The sequence below is a fragment of the Oncorhynchus masou genome, chromosome 5, assembly GCF_036934945.1.
Source record: "Oncorhynchus masou masou isolate Uvic2021 chromosome 5, UVic_Omas_1.1, whole genome shotgun sequence".
NCBI lineage: Eukaryota > Metazoa > Chordata > Actinopteri > Salmoniformes > Salmonidae > Oncorhynchus > Oncorhynchus masou.
In genome coordinates, this window is record NC_088216.1 from 89,582,701 (window position 1) to 89,607,643 (window position 24,943).

Sequence of the window (24,943 nt, forward strand, 5' to 3'; positions counted from 1 at the left end):
TCTATTATCCATGTTGTATCATTATTAATCATTATCTATTATCTGTGTTGTATCATTATTAATCATTATCTATTGTCTGTGTTTTGTCCAAAGAAAAAGCAGTACTTGGTCGCTGTGAGTCGGTGATCAGATAGTATGGAGTTATTCCTTTTAATGAATGTTGCCATGAACCTCCTTCGTTCTCTCCGTGACCCAGACCACTCATTCAATATGAGATTGCTTGATTTAGTGAATGTTGTCTTTCTGAAATACTATGAAATACTAATACATCTACTTTGTTCATGACACAAGTAATTTTTTACAACAATTGTTTACAGAGATTATTTCCCTTATAATTTAATGTATCACAATTCCAGTGGGTCAGAAGTTGACTGTACCTTTGAACAGTTTGGAAAATTCCAGAAAATGATGTCATGGCTTGAGAAGCTTCTGATAGGCTAATTGACATCATTTGAGTCTGTGGATGTACAGTGGGGCAAAAAAGTATTTAGTCAGTGTAACGTCTTTCTTCTCCCTCCTCCTCTGACGAAGAGGTGGAACAAGGATCTGACCAAAATGCAACGTGGTTCGTTCGATACATCTTTAATGATGAAAAACACGAACAATACAAAACAACAAACGTCGAAAACCGAAACAGCCCTGACTGGTGCAACAAACACAGAGACAGGAACAATCACCCACAAACACACAGTGAAACCCAGGCTACCAAAATAGGGTTCCCAATCAGAGACAACGATAATCACCTGACTCTGATTGAGAACCGCCTCAGGCAGCCATGGACTAATCTATACACCCCACACAACCCCAAGACGAAACACACTACAAATAAACCCATGTCACACCCTGGCCTGACTCAATAAATGAAGATAACATAATAAATATAGACCAGGGCGTGACAGTCAGCCACCAATTGTGCATGTTCTCCCACTTAAAAAGATGAGAGAGGCCTGTAATTTTCATCATAGGTACACTTCAACTATGACAGACAAAATGACAGTAGCGTGCCGTGGTTCTGGGACCTGGGCCTTCAGTGAAGTCCTACACAGTCCCACCCGAATTAATCCACCTCTTATTACCATCATTATGATGCCATGGCTCTAGACACTATACATTTAGACAGGAACGCAGTATAACCAGGCGTTGCGTCACCTTGAAATTGAAATTTTTATTCAGAGAATTGCAGGGGAAGAGTACAATACCTTTTCATCGTGCAGCTTCGTTGCCCTGCGGGCTTGTTCGTTGAGCTGTAGATCCACTCAGGCGTCCCCAAAAGTTTTCAAAAGCACCATTGTTTGTAAGTGCCCAGCCGTACTTTGGTGTCTCGCTGCTGCCTTGGTTAGACAACTCAGGTTTGCAAAGCCAGTGTGGCTCCAAACACCAAATCGATCACTTGCAAATAATAGGCATTCCCAGCAGTACAGTTTGCAGTGCTTCTCGGAGCCTGTCTTTGTAGCGTCGGCTTTGTAGCGTCGGCGTCTACCTCTCCTGACAATGTCTAACTTTTCTTGAAATGTTTGTCTTGAGAATGGCGTTATAATTATATCCTCGACCAAATTGATATGTTCTCCTTCCGCCATTGTGGGTTGAAAAAACAGCTTAGTTGGCACGGTTTTCTTCTATCTCCTCCTCTGACGACGAGGTGTAGCAAGGATCGGACCAAAATGCAGCGTGGTAATTTTCATACATGTTTAATAATGAATAAACACGAACAATACAAAACAAAACCAAGAAACGTAACATGAAAACCGAAACAGCCTATCTGGTGACAACAAACACAGAGACAGGAACAATCACCCACGAAATACTCAAAGAATATGGCTGCCTAAATATGGTTCCCAATCAGAGACAACAATAAACACCTGCCTCTGATTGAGAACCACTTCAGACAGCCATAGACTTTTCTGGATAACCCTACTAATTCACAATCCCAACACCTACCAAAAACCCAAAACAAAACACACCACATAATAAAACCCATTTTAATTTCCATTCACTTTAAGCTACAAGCGCCCGTACTGTTGATTCTGAAGGCCTGAGGGCAGATTTTAGACCCCTGGCAACACATGATGGCTGAATATGATTGGATAAAATATCTAATATCTAATAAAGACCAGCCCTCCAAATCTCAACCTGGGGCTGGAAGCAGTGCAACCAAGAGGAACGCTATGAAATGAAGATTGTAACTCTTACTCTGGGGAATAATTTAATACATATTTGTTGGAAAATATATTTACATTTTTTTTTTATTCTGATGATGTTTAGGCCAGCAGAGAAGGCCTTGCTGGTCCTGACGGCCCACCACTGCAAAATGAGGAAAAAAGAATCCAGAAAATCACATTGTAGGATTTTTTATGAATTTATTTGCAAATTATGGTGGATATTCAGAACCACATTCCTGTAAAGATTAGAGAGGATCTCATGTTAAATACTGTTGAAGTAATATGGCTACAGGTTCATCTGCCTCACCTAAAGCCCATTCTGGTGGTAAGCTGCTATAGACCACCAAGTGCGAACAGTCAGTATCTGGATAATGTGTGTGAAATACTTGATAATGTATGTGATATCAACAGAGAAGCATCTTTTCTGGGTGATTTAAGTATTGACGGGCTCTCATCAAACTGCCCACTCAAGAAAAAACGTCAAACTGTAACCAGGTTATCAGTCAACCTACCAAGGTATTTACAAACAACACAGGAATGAAATCCTCAATATGTATTGATCACATCTTTACTAATGCTGCAGAAATATGCTTTAAAGCAGTGTCCAGATCCATCACAATATAGCAGCCATATCTAGGAAAACCAAAGTTCCAAAGGCTGGGCCTAATAGTGTGTATAAGAGGATTTATACAATATGTTTTGTAGTGATTCTTACATTGATGATGTAAATAATATTTGTTGGTCTGTGGTGTGTAATGAGGAGCAACACTGCCCTTGATACATTTATGAAATTGCTTATTCCATTTAATAATAAGTATGCTCCCATTAAGAAAATGACTGTAAAAACTGTTGAATCCCTGTGGATTGATGAGGAATTGAATAATGGTATGGTTGAGAGGGATGAGGCTAAAAGGCAAATAAGTCTGGCAGCACAACCGATTGGCAAACGTACTTAAGGAACTACACAATACTAAACTAAACAGCCTAGACCAACTGTGGCCTTGTGGTTAGAGTGTCTGCCCTGAGATTACAGCCTAGACCAACTTCGTGGCCTTGTGGTTAGAGTGTCTGCCTTGAGGTTACAGCCTAGACCAACTCAGTGGCCTTGTGGTTAGAGTGTCTGCCTTGAGGTTACAGCCTAGACCAACTCAGTGGCCTTGTGGTTAGAGTGTCTGCCTTGAGGTTACAGCCTAGACCAACTCAGTGGCCTTGTGGTTAGAGTGTCTGCCTTGAGGTTACAGCCTAGACCAACTCAGTGGCCTTGTGGTTAGAGTGTTTGCCCTGAGATGACAGCCTAGACCAACTCAGTGGCCTTGTGGTTAGAGTGTTTGCCCTGAGATGACAGCCTAGACCAACTCAGTGGCCTTGTGGTTAGAGTGTTTGCCCTGAGGTGACAGCCTAGACCAACTCAGTGGCCTTGTGGTTAGAGTGTTTGCCCTGAGATTACATGGACCAACTCTGTGGCCTTGTGGTTAGAGTGTTTGCCCTGAGGTGACAGCAGACCAGACTCAGTAAAAAAAATAATTGAGTGTATTTCGATTACGCATATATCTGAGCAAATTTCATGATACTATTAGAGTAGTGAAATAATTCAATTATTTCAACCTCCCCCATCCCTGTCTAACCTTTACCTAACATTTTTACATTTTAGTTATTTAGCAGACGCTCTTATCCAGAGCAATTTCTGTTAGTACATTCATCTTCAGATAGCTTGTGGACCAGTCATAGTCAGTACATTCATCTTCAGATAGCCAGGTGGACCAGTCATAGTCAGTACATTCATCTTCAGATAGCTAGGTGGACCAGTCATTGTCAGTACATTCATCCCAGATTAGCTAGACCAACCAGTCATAGTCAGTTACATTCATCTTCAGATAGCTAGTGAGACAACCACATATCACAGTCATGGTCAGTAGTGTTTGCCCTAGGTGACTTACCTAACCCTAACTGTTACCTAAGTGTTTGCCCTGAATTACATGGCCCATCTAACAACAAAATAACCCTAACCTAATAACCTTGCACACCAACCTCACCTCCTACCTAACAAAAAACCCTAACTGTTACTAACCTAACCTTTATCTAACCAAATTTCATGATACTATTAACCCTAACCTAACAATATTTCACCTAACCCCCATCCCTGTCTAACCCTTTACCTAACCCTATTTTAACATTTTATCTAACCATAACGCTCTTAACCCTAAGCAACAATAACCTACATTCATCTCCAGATAGCTAGGTGACATAACCCTAACTGTTACTAACATTCATCTTTATCTAACCTAGGAGGGACAACCATATATCACAGTCATAGTCAGTACATACTAACCCTTACCTAACCCTAACTGTTACCTAACCCGTACCTAACCCGTACCTAATCTAACAATAACCTAACCCTAACCTAATAACCTCACCTCACCTAACCCCTACCTAACAATTACCTAACCCTAACTGTTACTAACCTAACCTTTATCTAACCATAACCGTTACTTAACCCTAACCTAACAATAACCTCACCTAACCCCTACCTTACCTAACCCTAACTGTTACCTAACCCTAACCTAACCTTTATCTAACCATAACCGTTACTTAACCCTAACCTAACAATAACCTCACCTAACCCCTACCTTACATAACCCTAACCGTTACCTAAGCCGAACCTAACAATAACTTACCCTAACCCTTACCTAACCAAACCTAACCCTTACACAAAGCGGCGACATGATTGGTACACCAGGACAAGCTGACTGGCTGTGAAGGCCCCCTGGATGTTGTAGTTTCAGGGTTTAGTCCTAACTGCCATAGTCTCCTCTGTAAATACATTGAGCAGGTCTCAGTAAATATAGATGACAGAGAACAGAGGGATGGAGAGAGGGAGACCGGTCCAGGGGAAGGTTGGGATTGTAATAAGTATATCAGAATTGTAATACTGAGCAGACTTGTGATGCGTTTCTCTGACCACTTCAGCAGTGAAGGAAGAGCCTCCATTACATAGACAACATTCCTTGGTGTATGGAGCCGGTCATCACGCAGCAGAGACAGATGAGGTCAACTCAAGGTCAACCCCAGTTCATTTAAACTAAACGGACATATTCCACACAGAACATTTTCTCTGGTGTTCTTTATCCTGGTGAGGATGTTTTTCGTTGTTGTCAAAAAGCGAGAGAGCAGGAGAATAACAGTGTTGACCCAGTCCATTTCTATCACTGGTAGCAGGGAGGCTATAGATACACAATACTGCTGAGTTGTAGCCTTGGAACCACATGGTGTTAGAAACCAGCTCACCTCCATAGTTATCTCTCAATTGTCAAACAAAAAGTCAGAGAGGAAAAAGACCGAGACACGAGGAGAGAGGGAAAGAGCGAGAGAGAAAGAGATACAGAGAGCAGTGGAGGCTCCACAGAGGCGGAAGGGGAGGACCATCGTCCTCAGTGAATCTCATGAAAATGATCATTTTAAAAAATTTAAAAAGTTATACTTTTTAGATAAAACTATACTAAATATAATCACTTCACAAAATAAATGATTAAAGCACACTATTTTGCAAAGAAGGTGTACAGTAGCCTCAACAGCACTCTGTAAGGTAGCACCATGGTGTAGCTGGAGGACAGCTAGCTTCCGTCCTCCTCTGGATACATTGACTTCAGTACCAAACCTAGGAGGCTCATGGTTCTCACCTCATTCCCTAGACTTACACAATAATTATGACAACTTGAGGACCTCCAGAGCTCTTGCAGCATGAACTGACATGTTGTCCACCCAATCAAAGGATCAGATAATTGTTCTAGTACTGAAAGCATAAGCTACAGCTAGCTAGCACTGCAGTGCATAAAATGTGGTGAGTATTTGACTCATAGAGAGAGAGAAAGACAATATTTTAACAGTTTAAAAAATGCATTTCTTCCTAAAGTAAGGAGATAAATAGAGATTGAGAGAGCTTGTCATTATTTTTCAGTTTCACTTACTTAGCTACCAAATGCAGCTAGCAAGTTTAGCCTACTGAAACACTCTGCTCAAACAGAGGGATGCTATGTTAGCTAGCTGGCTATAACAAAGGGATGCTATGTTAGCAAGCTGGCTATAGCAGAGGGATGCTATGTTAGCTAGCTGGCTATAACAGAGGGATGTTATGTTGGCTAGCTGGCTATAACAGAGGGATGCTATGATAACAGAGGGGTGCTATGTTAGCTAGCTGGCTATAACAGAGGGATGCCATGTTAGCTAGCTGGCTATGACTACCCAACACAACACGGGAACTTTTCCAAGGTAAACTTTTGGTGTTATCTCTCTGGGATAGGGGGACGCAAATGTCCCACTTGGCCAATTGCCAGGGAAAATGCAGAACGCCAGATTCAAAACTTCTTTTCGCCGAAAAGCCTTTTTGAAATCTGACACGTTGGCTGGATTCACAATGACTGTAGCTTTAATTTGCTATCTTGCATGTGTGATTTAGGGAAAGTTAGAATTTTATAGTACTATCTGATGATAGCACAGCAGTAAACAAAGAGAGTAGCATATTTCAACCCTGCAGGCGCTACACATAAATAAAATATAAAACATGCCTTACCTTTGACGAGCTTCTTCTGTTGGCACTCCAATATGTCCCATAAACATCACAATTGGTCCATTTATTTGGTGCGTTTGATCCAGAAAAAAAAACAATTTGCGCAAAGTACAAAACATCTTTAAACTTTGCCAAAACATTTCAAAATACTTTTGTAATACAACATACAGCTGATGTGTTGTGCATTTAAAGTCCACAAGGGGAAAAGGTGAAAGAAGGAAGCTCATTTCGAGAAGGAATATGAGGTGGCTGCTATGAAAGTGAACTGTGTTGACGCATGATCAGGGGTGTATTCATTCCGTCAATTCTGTTGGAAAACGTTTCTTGAACAGAAGTAAACATAACAAAACTGGGATAAACATACCTGAATTTGTCCAAAAGAAACTTTCGCTTGCAACTGTTGGACTAATGATTACTATCATTAACTATCAGCAGGCAAGTGTGTGCAAAGCGGTATTGAATGTCACCGTCTGCTCGTGTGGCACCGTCTGTCACATCAAATGTGTCTCTCGACCTGTGTGCACCTACAGTACCAGTCAAAAGTTTGGACCTTCTCATTCAAGGGTTTTTCTTTTGTTTTTACTATTTTCTACATTGTAGGATACTTGGAGACATCAAAACTATGAAATAACACATGAAATCATGTAGTAACCAAAAAAGTGTATTTTATATTTGATTCTTCATATAGACACCCTTTGCATTGATGACAGCTTTGCACACTCTTGACAGTCTCTCAACCAGTTTCAAGAGGTAGTTACCTGAAATGCATTTCAATTTACAGGTGTGCCTTGTTAAAAGTGAATTTGTGGAATTGATTTCCTTCTTAATGCATTTAAGCCAATCAGTTATGTTGTGACAAAGTAGTGGGGGTATACAGAAGACAGCCTGATTTGGTGAAAGACCAAGTCCATATTATGGCAAGAACAGCTCAAATAAGCGAAGAGAAACGACAGTCCATCATTACTTTAAGACATGAATGTCAGTCAATCCAGAACTGAAAGTTTCTTCAAGTGCAGTCACAAAAACTATCAAGTGATGAAACTGAGGACCGCCACAGGAAAGGAAGACCCAGAGTTACCTCTGCTGCAGAGGATAAGTTCATTAGAGTTACCAGCCTCAGAAATTGCAGCCCAAATAAATGCTTCGCGGAGTTTAAGAAACAGACACATCTTAACATCAACTGTTCAGAAGAGACTGCGTGAATCAGGCTTTCATGGTTGAATTTCTAAAAAGAAACCACTACTAAAGAACACCAATATTAAGAAGAGACTTGGTTGGGCCAAGAAACATGAGCAATGAACATTAGACTGGTGGAAATCTGTCCTTTGGTCTGATTAGTCCAAATTTGGAGATTTTTGGTTCTTTGTGAGTCCCAGAGTGAGGAGGGAGTGGGAGTGCTTTGCTGGTGACACTGTAGGGGATTTATTTAGAATTCAAGGCACACCCAACCAGCATGGCTCCACCTGCATTCTGCAGCGATACACCATCCCATCTGTTTTTTTGCTTAGTGGGACTATCATTTGTTATTCAACAGGACAATGACTCAAAACACTCCTCTGGGATGTGTAAGGGCTATTTGACCAAGAATGACCAAGAATGAGAGTGATGGAGTGCTGCATCAGATGACCCGGCCTCCACAATCACCCGACCACAACCCAATTGAGATGTTTTGGGATGAGTTGGGCCTATGAGTAAAGGAAAAACTGCCAACAAGTGATCAGCATATGTGGGAACTCCTTCAAGACTGTTGGGAAGGCATTCCTCCTGCTGGTTGAGAGAATCCCAAGAGTGTGCAAAGCTGTGATCAAGGCAAAAGGTGGTTACATTGTAGAATATAAAATATAAAATACATTAGATTTTTTCAACACTTTTTGGTTACTACATGATTCCATACAGTATGTGTTATTTCATAGTTTTGATGTCTTCACTATTATTCTAGAATGTAGAAAATAGTTTAAAAAAAGAAAACCTTTGAATGAGTAGGTCTGCAAACGTATTTGCAGACCCCAACCAAGGATTATCAAATGTCGCGCTATTAATTCTCGGACAACCCACTCCCTCCACCTACCACGACGTCAGAGTACAAAAATAAGTTAACCACTGGGAATCTAAACTTAACCTATAATAAACTTCCGGTGCCGACAGAGATGGCCGCCTCGCTTCGCGTTCCTAGGAAACTATGCAGTTTTTTTTACGTGTTATTTCTTACATTAGTACCCCAGGTCATCTTAGGTTTCATTACATACAGTCGAGAAGAACTACTGAATATAGGAGCAGCGTCAACTCACCATCAGTACGACCAAGAATATGACTTTCGCGAAGCGGATTCTGTGTTCTGCCTTTCACCCAGGACAACGGAATGGATCCCAGCTGGCGACCCAAAACAACAACTTTGTAAAAGAGGGAAACGAAGCGGTCTTCTGGTCAGACTCCGGAGACGGGTACATCGCGCACCACTCCCTAGCATACTTCTCGCCAATGTCCAGTCTCTTGACAACAAGGTTGATGACATCCGAGCAAGGGTAGCATTCCAGAGGGACATCAGAGACTGTAACGTTTTTTGCTTCACGGAAACATGGCTCACTGGAGAGACGCTATCGGAGTCGGTGCAGACAGCTGGTTTCTCCACGCATCGCGCCGACAGAAACAAACATCTTTCTGGTAAGAAGACCACGACGCCATTTTGTTGATCCCTGCCTACAGACAGAAACTAAAACAAGAAGCTCCCACGCTGAGGTCTGTCCAACGCTGGTCCGACCAATCTGATTCCACACTCCAAGACTGCTTCCATAACGTGGACTGGGATATGTTTCGTATTGCGTCAGACAACAACACTGACGAATACGCTGATTCGGTGTGCGAGTTCAATAGAACGTGCGTTGAAGATGTCGTTCCCATAGCAACGATTAAAACATTCCCAAACCAGAAACCGTGGATTGATGGCAGCATTCGTGTGAAACTGAAAGCGTGAACCACTGCTTTTAATCAGGGCAAGGTGACCGGAAACATGACCGAATACAAACAGTGTAGCTATTCCCTCCGCAAGGCAATCAAACAAGCTAAGCGTCAGTATAGAGACAAAGTAGAAACTCAATTCAACGGCTCAGACACAAGAGGTATGTGGCAGGGTCTACAGTCAATCACGGATTACAAAAAGAAAACCAGCCCCGTCACGGACCAGGATGTCTTGCTCCCAGGCAGACTAAATAACTTTTTTGCCCGCTTTGAGGACAATACAGTGCCACTGACAAGGCCTGCAACCAAAACATGCGGCCTCTCCTTCACTGCAGCCGAGGTGAGCAAAACATTCAAACGCGTTAACCCTCGCAAGGCTGCAGGCCCAGACGGCATCCCCAGCCGCACCCTCAGAGCATGCACAGACCTGCTGGCTGGTGTGTTTACGGACATATTCAATCAATCCCTATCCCAGTCTGCTGTTCCTACATGCTTCAAGAGGGCCACCATTGTTCCTGTTCCCAAGAAAGCTAAGATAACTGAGCTAAACGACTACCGCCCCGTATCACTCACTTCCGTCATCATGAAGTGCTTTGAGAGACTAGTCAAGGACCATATCACCTCCACCCTACCTGACACCCTAGACCCACTCCAATTTGCTTACTGCCCAAATAGGTCCACAGACGATGCAATCTCAACCACACTGCACACTGCCCTAACCCATCTGGACAAGAGACAAGACCTATGTGAGAATGCTGTTCATTGACTACAGCTTGGCATTTAACACCATAGTACCCTCCAAGCTCGTCATCAAGCTCGAGACCCTGGGTCTCAACCCCGCCCTGTGCAACTGGGTACTGGACTTCCTGACGGGCCGCCCACAGGTGGTGAGGGTAGGCAACAACATCTCCACCCCGCTGATCCTCAACACTGGGGCCCCACAAGGATGCGTTCTGAGCCCTCTCCTGTACTCCCTGTTCACCCACGACTGCGTGGCCACGCACGCCTCCAACTCAATCATCAAGTTTGCGGACGACACAACAGTGGCAGGCTTGATTACCACCAACGACGAGACGGCCTACAGGGAGGAGGTGAGGGCACTCGGAGTGTGGTGTCAGGAAAATAACCTCGCACTCAACGTCAACAAAACTAAGGAGATGATTGTGGACTTCAGGAAACAGCAGAGGGATCACCCCCCTATCCAAATTGATGGAACAGTAGTGGAGAGGGTAGCAAGTTTTAAGTTCCTCGGCATACACATCACAGACAAACTGAATTGGTCCACCCACACAGACAGCATCGTGAACAAGGCGCAGCAGTGCCTCTTCAAACTCAGGAGGCTAAAGAAATACGGCTTGTCACCAAAAGCACTCACAAACTTCTACAGATGCACAATCGAGAGCATCCTGGCGGGCTGTATCACCGCCTGGTACGGCAACTGCTCCGCCCACAACCGTAAGGCTCTCCAGAGGGTAGTGAGGTCTGCACAACGCATCACCGGGGGCAAACTACCTGCCCTCCAGGACACCTACACCACCCGATGTTACAGGCAGGCCATAAAGATCATCAAGGACACAACCACCCGAGCCACTGCATGTTCACCCCGCTATCATCCAGAAGGCGAGATCAGTATAGGTGCATCAAAGCTGGGACCGAGAGACTGAAAAACAGCTTCTATCTCAAGGCCATCAGACTGTTTATCAGCCATCACTAACATTGAGTGGCTGCTGCCAACACACTGACTCAACTCCAGCCACTTTAATAATGGTAATTGACGGGGAAATGATGTAAAATATATCACTAGCCATTGTAAACAATGCTACCTAATATAATGTTTACATACCCTACATTATTCATCTCATATGTATACGTATATACTGTACTCTATATCATCTACTGCATCTTTATGTAATACATGTATCACTAGCCACTTTAACTATGCCACTTTGTTTACAAACTCATCTCATATGTATATACTGTACTTGATACCATCTACTGTATCTTGCCTATGCTGCTCTGTACCATCACTCATTCATATATCTTTGTGTACATATTCTTTATTCTTTATCCCCCTACACTTGTGTATAAGACAGTAGTTTTGGAATTGTTGGGTTAGATTACTTTTTGGTTATTCGACAATGTCGAAAAACACTGCTCGATCAGCCTAATATTATTCTATGATGAAAATATCATAATCATTTGAAAACAAATGACGTGTATTACAGTTGTTCTTCGTCTGAAGAGCTAATGGAGACACGTTAATAATTTAAACCTGTATCTCTTGACACATCCACAAAAATAGTAATGGCCTCCAAACCTTCCACTGAACTTAATTACTGAAAGAGCCTCCTGTGCTCGGCCCTTCTATGTTGAATATAATAAATAATTCCTCTGGATGTGTACCAAACTCACTAAAAGTGGCAGTAACAAAGACTTCTGAAAATGCCAAACCTTGACCTGGAAAATGTAAAAGAATATCGGCCTATATTAAATCTTCCTCTATTATAATAATTTTTAAAGCTATTTCTCAACACCTTCCCGAAGATCAATAATGCATACGAAATGATCCAGTGTGGTCTATACCCCATCTGAGACTGTACTCGTGATAAAGCACTTTTTAGTGGCCCTTTCGATACCATCGTTATTTTGTAGAGATTGGAAACCCTAATCTACACGGAAAAGTTTTTTTTGTTTTGGTTAAGATCTTTTCTGTGGGAAAGATATCAGTTTGTCTCTGTGGATTGTTTGTCCTCTGACAAATCCACGGTAAGTTCCGGTGTTCCTCAAGGTTCTGTTGTAGGACCATTATTGTTTTCATTATACAGTATAGGCTACCACTTGGTGATGTCTACATCTGCATTGCTTTCTATCGGTATGCTCAATTTCTTTAAAGCACTTTGTGACAACTTCTGAGGTAAAAGGGCTTTATAAATACATCTGATTAATTGATTAATTGATTGAGAAAAAAACAAGAAGTGACAGGAGAAAGGCAGAGAGAGAGATGAGTTAGCTGTGTGAGAACATCTAGATGCCCCACTATGTGTTCCAGAGTGCTGGCCAGAGCAGAAGGCCTTCTCCCTGGGCCCGTGTCTGAGCCTGGGAATGGGGCTGAGGCTGGGCCTGGGTGCCTGTCTGCTCCTCTGGGCAGAGGAGGGCTTGGTGCTGGGGAACCTGGAGGTCTGGGACTTGAAGGCTCTGGAGGAGAGGCTGCGTGTACGGCTGCCACTCCTCAACTCCATTACACCGCTCAGAGCCATTACACCGCCCTCTCCCTCTCCTATCTCCCTCTCTCCTCCTTACCTCCCTCTCCCCCTCCTACCTCCCCTCCTCTCCTCCTTACCTCCCTCTCCCCCTCCTACCTCCCTCTCCCCCTCCTACCTCCCTCTCCCCCTCCTACCTCCCTCTCCCCCTCCTACCTCCCTCTCCTCTCCATTCCGCCCTCTCTTAACAGACACTCCTGTTTAACATCTGGTAGACAGGTGCAGTGCAACAAGGACCTCTTTATTTCGCTCTCTCTCCTCTCCCTACCCCCTCTCAATTTCACTCTCTCTCCTTTCCCTACCCCCTCTCTCTTTCTCACCAAATCTCTCTCCCTTTCCCCTCTCCTTTCTCCCCCTCCCTCCTCCTCCCACTCACCTCTCCAAATATTGACAGTGTAGACCAGGACATGTCCAGACAAACAGCCTGTACCATCACACACACACACACACACACACACACACACACACACACACACACACACACACACACACACACACACACACACACACACACACACACACACAGACTAACACACACACACACACACACAGACTAACACACACACACACACACCATGATGTGGAACAACAGCCTCCCAACAATCACAAGAGAACAGCTTCCTCCTACACACACACTCACTTCGTGTTCAGAGGTGGAGTCTGACAATGGCAACATGGAGAGAAAGAGAGAGAGAGTGGGAGTTGTTCTTGTTCTGTATCCAACCTGGCCCAGACTGCTACAGCAACTGGAGAAAGACAGACTACTGGCGGGAGAGGAGTGGGAGGAGAAGAGATGAGAGGAGGAGAAGAGAAGAGGGGATGAGAGGAGAAGAGTGGATGGGAGAGGACAAGAGGAGATGATGGAGGAGGGGAGAGGAGATGATGGAGGGGAGAGGATGAGATGAGGGTACAGGAGGAGAGGGGGAGGAGGAGAGGAGAGGAGGGAGGGGATGAGAGGAGAAGAGAAGAGTGGATGGGAGAGGACAAGAGGAGATGATGGAGGAGGGGGGAGAGATGATGGAGGAGAGGAGAGGAGAGGGAGAGGAGAGATGAGAGGAGGAGAGGAGAGGAGAGATGAGAGGAGAGGGAGAGGGAGGGGAGGATGAGATGAGGGGACAGGAGGAGAGGGGGGAGAGGAGGAGGAGGGGACAGGAGGAGAGGGGAGAGGAGAGGAGGAGAGGAGGGGACAGGAGGGAGAGGGGAGGAGGAGAGGAGGAGGAGGAGGGGACAGGAGGAGAGGGGAGAGGAGAGGAGGAGGGATGGGAGGGGGACAGGAGGAGAGGGGGAGAGGAGAGAGGAGGAGAGGAGGGGACAGGGAGGAGAGGGGGGAGGAGAGGAGAGGATGGGAGGGGACAGGAGGAGAGGGGAGAGGAGGAGAGGAGGGGACAGGAGGAGAGGGGAGAGGAGGAGAGGAGAGGATGGGAGGGGACAGGAGGAGAGGGGAGAGGAGAGGAGGAGAGGAGGGGACAGGAGGAGAGGGGAGAGGAGAGGAGGAGAAGAGAATGAGACAGAGGGTCGTGAGTCAAGCAGGAAGAGGAGCCCCTGCTGAGACTTTAACATGGAAATGTTTCATCATCCATCACAGTACTCAGTCTGACTAACACACACACAGACGCGAACACACACACATACACACAGGCGCGAACACACACAGGCGCGAACACACACACACACACGCTGACTAACCCTCTCTGTGTTTTGTCATCAAGCCTAATCTTCTCACTTCCTGCCTGCCACGGAGACAAGTGTGTGTGTGTGTGTGTGTGTGTGTGCGCGCAGTCATTTGTCTTTTCTGAATAAACTTTCTTACTAATGATTCCTTTTGGTTGTTTGACTCGAAGGGGATTTCTATTGGTTGTCTGGTTTGGTGACAGGGAACGCCACAAGTTGCGTTTTTACCCCATTTGTTAAACGACCCTCACCTTGCATCCTAGCCAGTTCAAATATTGACTTCCACTGACTGAGGTACAGATTGTGTGTGTGTGTGTGTGTGTGTGTGTGTGTGTGTGTGTGTGTGTGTGTGTGTGTGTGTGTGTGTGTGTGTGTGTGTGTGTGTGTGTGTGTGTGTGTGTGTGTGTGTGTGTGTGTGTGTGTGTGTGTGTGTGTGTGTGTGTGTGTGTGTGTGTGTGTGTGTGTGTGTGTGTGTGTGTTTGTGTGTGTGTGTGTGTGTGTGTACTTGGACCAGAAGTCTCCATAAGAATAGTAAACAAACTAAATCTGGACCAACTGGGGACATGCTGTTGGGAAAGGAGTTTGGACCTAGGGTAGGGTTAGGAGTTAGGAGTTAGGAGTTAGGAGTTAAGGGTGAGGAGTTAGGAGTTAGGAGTTAGGAGTTAGGAGATAAGGGTTAGGAGTTAGGGTTAGGAGACAGGAGTTAGGGGGTAGTGGTTAGGACCTTGGGTTAGGGGTTAGGAGTTCGGAGTTCGGACCTAGGGTTAGGAGTTAGGAGCTGGAGTTGGGAGTTAGGGGGTTAGGGCTAGAAGATAGGGTTATGCTTAGGGTTAGGGGCTAGGGTTAGGAGTTAGGAGTTAGGTTAGGGTTAGGAGTTAGCGGTTAGGAGTTAGGAGATAGGAGTTAGGTTAGGGTTAGGACCTAGGGTTAGGGTTAGGAGCTAGGGTTAGGGTTAGGAGCTAGGAGTTAGGGGTTAGGGCTAGGAGCTAGGGTTAGGTTAGGACCTAGGGTTAGGGTTAGGAGTTAGGGTTTGGGTTAGGAGCTAGGGTTTGGGTTAGGATTAGGGTTAGGGTTAGGATTAGGGTTAGGGTTAGGAGCTAGGGTTAGGGTTAGGATTAGGGTTAGGAGCTAGGGTTAGGGTTAGGGTTAGGAGCTAGGGTTAGGAGCTAGGGTTAGGGTTAGGATTAGGGTTAGGATTAGGGTTAGGAGCTAGGGTTAGGTTAGGGTTAGGGGCTAGGGTTAGGAGCTAGGGTTTGGAGCTAGGGTTAGGGTTAGGATTAGGGTTAGGAGCTAGGTTTAGGGTTAGGATTCGGGTTAGGAGATAGGGTTAGGGGATAGGGTTAGGATTAGGGTTAGGGTTTGCGTGAGGGTTAGGAGCTAGGGTTAAGGTTAGGATTAGGGTTAGGGTTAGGAGCTAGGATTAGGGTTAGGAGCTAGGTTTTGGGTTAGGAGCTAGGGTTAGGGTTAGGAGATAAGGTTAGGGTTAGGAGCTAGGGTTAGGAGCTAGGGTTAGGGTTAGGAGCTAGGGTTTGGGTTAGGAGCTAGGGTTAGGGTTAGGAGCTAGGGTTAATGTTAGGAGTTAGAGTTAGGAGACAGGAATTAGGAGACAGGAGTTAGGAGTTAGGGGGTAGTGGTTAGGACCTAGGGTTAGGAGTTAGGGGTTAGGACCTTGGGTTAGGGGTCAGGAGTTCGGTGTTCGGACCTAGGGTTAGGAGCTGGAGTTAGGGGTTAGGGCTAGGAGATATGGTTAGGCTTTGGGGCTAGGATTAGGGTTAGGAGCTAGGGTTAGGGTTAGGGTTTGGAGCTAGGGTTAAGGTTAGGATTAGGGTTGGGGTTAGGGTTAGGAGCTAGGGTTAGGGTTAGGGCCAGGGTTAGGGGTTAGGGGTTAGGGGTTAGGAGCTAGGGTTAGGAGCTATGGTTAGGGTTAGAGCTAGGGTTAGGATTAGGGTTAGGAGCTAGGGTTAGGGTTAGGAGCTAGGGTTTGATGCTAGGTTTAGGGTTAGGATTAGTGTTAGGAGCTAGTTTTAGGGTTAGGATTATGGTTAGAAGCTAGGGTTAGGAGCTAGGGTTTGGAGCTGGGGTTAGGGTTAGTGTTAGGGTTAGGATCAAGGGATAGGGTTATGGTTAGGAGATAGGTTTAGGGTTAGGGGGCTAGAGTTAGGATTAGGGTTAGGAGCTGGGGTTATGATTAGGATTAGGGTTATGGTTTGGGTTAGGTTCGGTTCGGTTAAGGTTAAGAGCTAGGGTTAAGGTTAGGATTAGGAGCTAGGGTTAGGAGCTAGGAGCTAGGAGCTAGGAGCTAGGGTTAGGGTTAGGGTTAGCATTAGGAGCTAGGGTTAGGGTTAGAGCTAGGAGTCAGGGTTAGGGTTAGAGCAAGGAGCTAGAGTTAGTTATAATGTTAGGGTTAGGAGCTAGGGTTAGGGTTAGCGTTAGGAGCTAGGGTTAGGGTTAGGGTTAGCTTTAGGAGCTAGGGTTAGGGTTAGAGCTAGGGTTAGGAGCTAGGAGCTAGGGTTAGTGTTAGGAGCTCGGGTTAGGGTTAGGAGCTAGGGTTAGGGTTAGCTTTAGGAGCTGGGGTTAGGGTTAGGAGCTAGGGTTAGGAGCTAGGAGCTAGGGTTAGGGTTAGCGTTAGGAGCTTGGGTTAGGAGCTAGGAGTTAGGGTTAGGGTTAGGAGCAAGGAGCTATGGTTAGTTATAATGTTAGGGTTAGGAGCTAGGAGCTAGGGTTAGCGTTAGGAGCTCGGGTTAGGGTTAGGAGCAAGGGTTAGGGTTAGGGTTAGGAGCTAGGGTTAGGAGCTAGGAGCTAGGGTTAGCGTTAGGAGCTTGGGTTAGGTTAGGAGCTAGGGTTAGGAGCTAGGAGTTAGGGTTAGGGTTAGCGTTAGGAGCTTGGGTTAGGGTTAGGAGCTAGGGTTAGGAGCTAGGAGTTAGGGTTAGGGTTAGGAGCTAGGGTTAGGAGCTAGGAGTTAGGGTTAGGGTTAGGAGCAAGGAGCTAGGGTTAGCGTTAGGAGCTTGGGTTAGGGTTAGGAGCTAGGGTTAGGAGCTAGGGTTAGGAGCTAGGAGTTAGGGTTAGGGTTAGGAGCAAGGAGCTAGGGTTAGCGTTAGGAGCTTGGGTTAGGTTAGGAGCTAGGGTTAGGGTTAGCGTTAGGAGCTAGGGTTAGGAGCTAGGAGTTAGGGTTAGGGTTAGGAGCAAGGAGCTAGGGTTAGTTATAATGTTAGGGTTAGGAGCTAGGAGCTAGGGTTAGCGTTAGGATTAGGATTAGGGTTAGGAGCTATTGTTAGGGTTAGCGTTAGGAGCTAGGGTTAGGTTTAGGAGCTAGCGTTAGGGTTAGGGTTAGGAGCTAGGGATAGGGTTATGGTTAGGCAGTACACTGGACAGCAATATGGTGAGAGGATGGGAGATAGTGAAGAGAGAGCGGGAGAGAGGGTGGGAGATAGTGAAGAGAGAGCAGGAGAGAGGGTGGGAGATGGGGAAGAGAGAGAGAGAGAGAGAGAGAGAATGGGAGATAGTGAAGAGAGAGAGAGAGAGCAGGAGAGAGGATGGGAGATAGTGAAGAGAGAGAGGGGATGGGAGATGGTGAAGAGAGAGAGAGAGAGCTGGAGAGAGGATGGGGTATAGTGAAGAGAGAGAGCTGGAGAGAGGATGGGGTTAGGAGCTAGGGTTAGGAATTAGAGTTAGTTTTAGGGTAAGGAGTTAGAGTTAAGGTTAGGATTAGGGTTAGGATTATGGTTAGGATTAGGGTTTGGAGCTAGGGTTAGAGCTAGGTTTAGTGTTAGGATTAGGGTTAGAGTTGGGGTTAGGATCTCGGGTTAGGGTTAGGGTTAGGAGCTAGGGTTAGTGTTAGGATTAGGGTTAGGGTTGGGGTTAGGAGCTAGGGTTAGGGCTAGGAGATAGGGTTAGGGTCTAGGGTTAGGGCTAGGATTAGGGTTACTGTTAGGAGCTAGGGTTAGGGTAAGGGTCAGGGTTAGGAGCTAGGGTTCGGGTTAGGAGATAGGGTTAGGGTTAGGATTAGGAGCTAGGGTTAGTGTTAGGATTAGGGTTATTGTTGGGGTTAGTAGCTAGGGTTAGTGTTAGGATTAGGGTTAGGGTTGGGGTTAGGAGGTAGGGTTAGGGCTAGGGGATAGGGTTAGGGTCTAGGGTTAGGGCAAGGATTAGGGTTACTGTTAGGAGCTAGGGTTAGGGTTAGGAGCAAAGGTTAGGGTTAGGGTTGGGTTTAGGAGCTAGGGTTAGTGTTAGGATTAGGGTTAGGGTTGGGGTTAGGAGGTAGGGTTAGGGCTAGGAGATAGGGTTAGGGTCTAGGGTTAGGGCTAGGATTAGGGTTACTGTTAGGAGCTAGGGTTAGGGTTAGGGTCAGGGTTAGGAGCTAGGGTTCGGGTTAGGAGATAGGGTTAGGGTTAGGATTAGGAGCTAGGGTTGGGGTTAGGGGATAGGGTTAGGGTTAGGATTAGAAGCTAGGGTTGGAGTTAGGGTTAGGATCAAGGGTTACGGTTATTGTTAGGAGCTAGGGTTAGGGTTAGGGTCAGGGTTAGGAGCTAGGGTTAGTGTTAGGATTAGGGTTAGGGTTGGGGTTAGGAGGTAGGGTTAGGGCTAGGGGATAGGGTTAGTGTTAGGATTAGGGTTACTGTTAGGAGCTAGGGTTAGGGTTAGGAGCAAAGATTAGGGTTAGGGTTGGGTTTAGGAGCTAGGGTTAGTGTTAGGATTAGGGTTAGGGTTGGGGTTAGGGGATAGGGTTAGGGTTAGGATTAGAAGCTAGGGTTGGAGTTAGGGTTAGGATCAAGGGTTACGGTTATTGTTAGGAGCTAGGGTTAGGGTTAGGGTCAGGGTTAGGAGCTAGGGTAAGGATTAGGGTTAGGAGCTAGGGTTCGGGTTAGAGATAGGGTTAGGGTTAGGGTTAGGATTAGGAGCTAGGGTTGGGGTTAGGGTTAGGATCAAGGGTTAGGGTTATGGTTAGGCAGTACACTGGACAGCAATATGGTGAGAGGATGGGAGATAGTGAAGAGAGAGCGGGAGAGAGGGTGGGAGATAGTGAAGAGAGAGCAGGAGAGAGGGTGGGAGATGGGGAGAGAGAGAGAGAGAGAGAGAGAGAATGGGAGATAGTGAAGAGAGAGAGAGAGAGCAGGGAGAGAGGATGGGAGATAGTGAAGAGAGAGAGGGGATGGGAGATGGTGAAGAGAGAGAGAGAGAGCTGGAGAGAGGATGGGGTATAGTGAAGAGAGAGAGCTGGAGAGAGGATGGGGTTAGGAGCTAGGGTTAGGAATTAGAGTTAGTTTTAGGGTAAGGAGTTAGAGTTAAGGTTAGGATTAGGGTTAGGATTATGGTTAGGATTAGGGTTTGGAGCTAGGGTTAGGAGCTAGGTTTAGTGTTAGGATTAGGGTTAGAGTTGGGGTTAGGATCTCGGGTTAGGGTTAGGGTTAGGAGCTAGGGTTAGTGTTAGGATTAGGGTTAGGGTTGGGGTTAGGAGCTAGGGTTAGGGCTAGGAGATAGGGTTAGGGTCTAGGGTTAGGGCTAGGATTAGGGTTACTGTTAGAGCTAGGGTTAGGGTTAGGGTCAGGGTTAGGAGCTAGGGTTCGGGTTAGGAGATAGGGTTAGGGTTAGGATTAGGAGCTAGGGTTAGTGTTAGGATTAGGGTTAGGGTTGGGGTTAGTAGCTAGGGTTAGTGTTAGGATTAGGGTTAGGGTTGGGGTTAGGAGGTAGGGTTAGGGCTAGGGATAGGGTTAGGGTCTAGGGTTAGGGCAAGGATTAGGGTTACTGTTAGGAGCTAGGGTTAGGGTTAGGAGCAAAGGTTAGGGTTAGGGTTGGGTTTAGGAGCTAGGGTTAGTGTTAGGATTAGGGTTAGGGTTGGGGTTAGGAGGTAGGGTTAGGGCTAGGAGATAGGGTTAGGGTCTAGGGTTAGGGCTAGGATTAGGGTTACTGTTAGGAGCTAGGGTTAGGGTTAGGGTCAGGGTTAGGAGCTAGGGTTCGGGTTAGGAGATAGGGTTAGGGTTAGGATTAGGAGCTAGGGTTGGGGTTAGGGGATAGGGTTAGGGTTAGGATTAGAAGCTAGGGTTGGAGTTAGGGTTAGGATCAAGGGTTACGGTTATTGTTAGGAGCTAGGGTTAGGGTTAGGGTCAGGGTTAGGAGCTAGGGTTAGTGTTAGGATTAGGGTTAGGGTTGGGGTTAGGAGGTAGGGTTAGGGCTAGGGGATAGGGTTAGTGTTAGGATTAGGGTTACTGTTAGGAGCTAGGGTTAGGGTTAGGAGCAAAGATTAGGGTTAGGGTTGGGTTTAGGAGCTAGGGTTAGTGTTAGGATTAGGGTTAGGGTTGGGGTTAGGGGATAGGGTTAGGGTTAGGATTAGAAGCTAGGGTTGGAGTTAGGGTTAGGATCAAGGGTTACGGTTATTGTTAGGAGCTAGGGTTAGGGTTAGGGTCAGGGTTAGGAGCTAGGGTAAGGATTAGGTTTAGGAGCTAGGGTTCGGGTTAGGAGATAGGGTTAGGGTTAGGGTTAGGATTAGGAGCTAGGGTTGGGGTTAGGGTTAGGATCAAGGGTTAGGGTTATGGTTAGGAACTAGGGTTAGGAGTTAGGGTGAGGATTAAGGTTAGGAGCTTGGGTTAGGGTTAGGATCTAGGGTTAGGAGCTAGGGTTAGGGTTAGGATTAGGTTTAGGAGCTAGGGTTAGGGTTAGGAGCTAGGGTTAGGGTTAGGAGCTAGGGTTAGGAGCTAGGGTTAGGGTTAGGGTTAGGCAGTACACTGGACAGCAATATGGTGAGAGGATGGGAGATAGTGAAGAGAGAGAGAGCAGGAGAGAGAATGGGAGATAGTGGAGAGAGAGAGAGGAGGAGAGAGGATGGGAGATAGTGAAGAGAGAGCAGGAGAGAGGGTGGGAGATAGGGAAGAGAGAGAGGGGATGGGAGATGGTGAAAGAGAGAGAGAGAGAGCTGGAGAGAGGATGGGGTTAGGAGCTAGGGTTAGGAATTAGAGTTAGTTTTAGGGTAAGGAGTTAGAGTTAGTGTTAGGATTAGGGTTATGGTTAGGATTAAGGTTAAGATTAGGGTTAGGAGCTAGGGTTAGGGTTAGGAGCTAGGATTAGGGTTAGGAGCTAGGGTTAGGGTTAGGGTTAGGTTCGGTTAGGGTTAGGGATAGGGTTAGGAGTTAGAGTTAGTGTTAGGATTAGGGTTATGGTTAGGATTAAGGTTAGGATTAGGGTTAGGAGCTAGGGTTAGGGTTAGGAGCTAGGGTTAGGGTTAGGAGCTAGGGTTAGGGTTAGGAGCTAGGGTTTGGGTTAGGGTTAGGAGCTAGGTTTAGGGTTAGGAGCTAGGGTTTGGGTTTGGAGCTAGGGTTAGGGTTAGGATCTTGGGTTAGGGTTAGTGTTATGAGCTAGGTTTAGGGTTAGGAGCTAGGGTTAGGGTTAGGAGCTTGGGTTAGGGTTAGGAGCTAGGATTAGGGTTAGGAGCTAGGTTTAGGGTTAGGAGCTAGGATTAGGGTTAGGAGCTAGGGTTAGGAGCTAGGGTTAGGGTTCGGAGCTAGGGTTAGGGTTAGGGTTAGGAGCTAGGGTTAGGGTTAGAGCTAGGGTTAGGGTTAGGGTTAGGAGCTAGGGTTAGGGTTAGGAGCTAGTGTTAGGGTTAGGAGTTAGGGTTAGTTATAATGTTAGGGTTAGGATTAGGGTTAGGAGCTAGGGTTAGTGTTATGAGCTAGGGTTAGGGTTAGGGTTAGGGTTAGGGTTAGGGTTAGGAGCTAGGGTTAGTGAACAGAGAGCAGAAGAGTGGATGGGAGATAGTGGGAGAGAGAGGGAGAGGGATGTGAGATAGTGAAGAGAGAGCAGGAGAGAGGGTGGGAGATAGTGAAGAAAGAGCAGGAGAGAGGGTGGGAGATAGTGAAGAGAGAGAGAGCAGGAGAGAGGATGGGAGATAGTGAAGAGAGAGAAGGGATGGGAGATGGTGAAGAGAGAGCTGGAGAGAGGATGGGAGATAGTAAAGAGAGAGAGAGAGAGAGAGAGAGAGCAGGAGAGAGGATGGGAGATAGTGAAGAGAGAGAGAGCTGAGAGAGGATGGGGTTAGGAGCTAGGGTTAGAGTTAGAGTTAAGGTTAGGATTAGGGTTAGGATTAGGGTTAGGATTAGGGTTAGGATTAGGGTTAGGATTAGGGTTAGGATTAGGGTTAGGATTAGGGTTAGGATTAGGGTTAGGGTTAGGTTCGGTTAGGGTTAGGGATAGGGTTAGGAGTTACATTTACATTTACATTTAAGTCATTTAGCAGACGCTCTTTTCCAGAGCGACTTACAAATTGGTGAATTCACCTTCTGACATCAGTGGAACAGCCACTTACAATAGTGCATCTAAATCATTTAAGGGGGGGTTGAGAAGGATTGCTTTATCCTATCCTAGGTATTCCTTGAAGAGGTGGGGTTTCAGGTGTCTCCGGAAGGTGGTGATTGACTCCGCTGTCCTGGCGTCGTGAGGGAGTTTGTTCCACCATTGGGGGGTCAGAGCAGCGAACAGTTTTGACTGGGCTGAGCGGGAACTGTACTTCCTCAGTGGTAGGGAGGCGAGCAGGCCAGAGGTGGATGAACGCAGTGCCCTTGTTTGGGTGTAGGGCCTGATCAGAGCCTGGAGGTACTGCGGTGCCGTTCCCCTCACAGCTCCGTAGGCAAGCACCATGGTCTTGTAGCGGATGCGAGCTTCAACTGGAAGCCAGTGGAGAGAGCGGAGGAGCGGGGTGACGTGAGAGAACTTGGGAAGGTTGAACACCAGACGGGCTGCGGCGTTCTGGATGAGTTGTAGGGGTTGAATGGCACAGGCAGGGAGCCCAGCCAACAGCGAGTTGCAGTAATCCAGACGGGAGATGACAAGTGCCTGGATTAGGACCTGCGCCGCTTCCTGTGTGAGGCAGGGTCGTACTCTGCGGATGTTGTAGAGCATGAACCTACAGGAACGGGCCACCGCCTTGATGTTAGTTGAGAACGACAGGGTGTTGTCCAGGATCACGCCAAGGTTCTTAGAGTTAGAGTTAGGGTTAGGGTTAGAGCTAGGGTTAGGGTTAGGAGCTAGGATTAGGTTAGGAGCTAGGGTTAGGGTTAGGGAAAGGGTTAGAGCTAGGGTTAGGGTTAGGGTTAGGGTTAGGATTAGGTTAGGGTTAGGGTTAGGGTTAGGGTTAGGATTAGGGTTAGGGTTAGGGTTAGGATTAGGGTTAGGGTTAGGTTAGGGTTAGGATTAGGATTAGGTTAGGGTTAGGGTTAGGGTTAGGATTAGGTTAGGTTAGGGTTAGGGTTAGGGTTAGGGTTAGGATTAGGAGCTAGGGTTAGGATTAGGGTTAGGGTTAGGGTTAGGGTTAGGGTTAGGTTCGGTTAGGTTAGGGATAGGGTTAGGAGTTAGAGTTAGGGAAAGGGTTAGGAGCTAGCGTTAGGGTTAGGGGGAAAGGGTTAGGAGCTAGGGTTAGGGTTAGGAGCTAGGATTAGGGTTAGAGCTAGGGTTAGGGTTAGGGAAGGGTTAGAGCTAGGGTTAGGAGCTAGGGTTAGGGTTAGGGTTAGGGTTAGGAGCTAGGGTTAGGATTAGGGTTAGGTTAGGGTTAGGGTTAGGTTCGGTTAGGGTTAGGGATAGGGTTAGGAGTTAGAGTTAGGGTTAGGGAAAGGGTTAGGAGCTAGCGTTAGGGTTAGGGAAAGGGTTAGGAGCTAGGGTTAGGTTAGAGCTAGGATTAGGGTTAGGAGCTAGGTTAGGGTTAGGGAAAGGGTTAGGAGCTAGGGTTAGGGTTAGGGAAAGGGTTAGGAGCTAGGGTTAGGGTTAGGGAAAGGGTTAGGAGCTAGGGTTAGGGTTAGGAAAGGGTTAGGAGCTAGGGTTAGGGTTAGGAGCTAGGATTAGGGTTAGGAGCTAGGGTTAGGGTTAGTTATAATGTTAGGGTTAGGAGCTTGGGTTAGGGTTAGGGTTAGGAGCTATGGTTTGGGTTAGGATCTAGGATTAGGGTTAGGAGCTAAGGTTAGGGTTAGGAGCTAGAGTTAGGGTTAGGAGCTAGGAGCTAGGGTTAGGGTTAGGATTAGGGTTAGGACCTAGGGTTAGTGAAGAGAGAGCAGGAGAGAGGATGGGAGATAGTGAAGAGAGAGAGAGAGATGATGGGAGATAGTGGAGAGAGAGAGAGGAAGAGAGGGGATGGGAGATAGTGAATATAGAGCAGGAGAGAGGTTGGGAGATAGTGAAGAGAGAGAGAGAGAGAGAGAGAGAGAGAGAGAGAGAGAGAGAGAGAGAGAGAGAGAGAGAGAGAGAGAGAGAGAGAGAGAGAGAAAGAGGAGAGAGGATGGGAGATAGTGAAGAGAGAGAGAGAGAGAGAGCAGGAGAGAGGATGGGAGATAGTGAAGAGAACAGGAGAGAGGATGGGA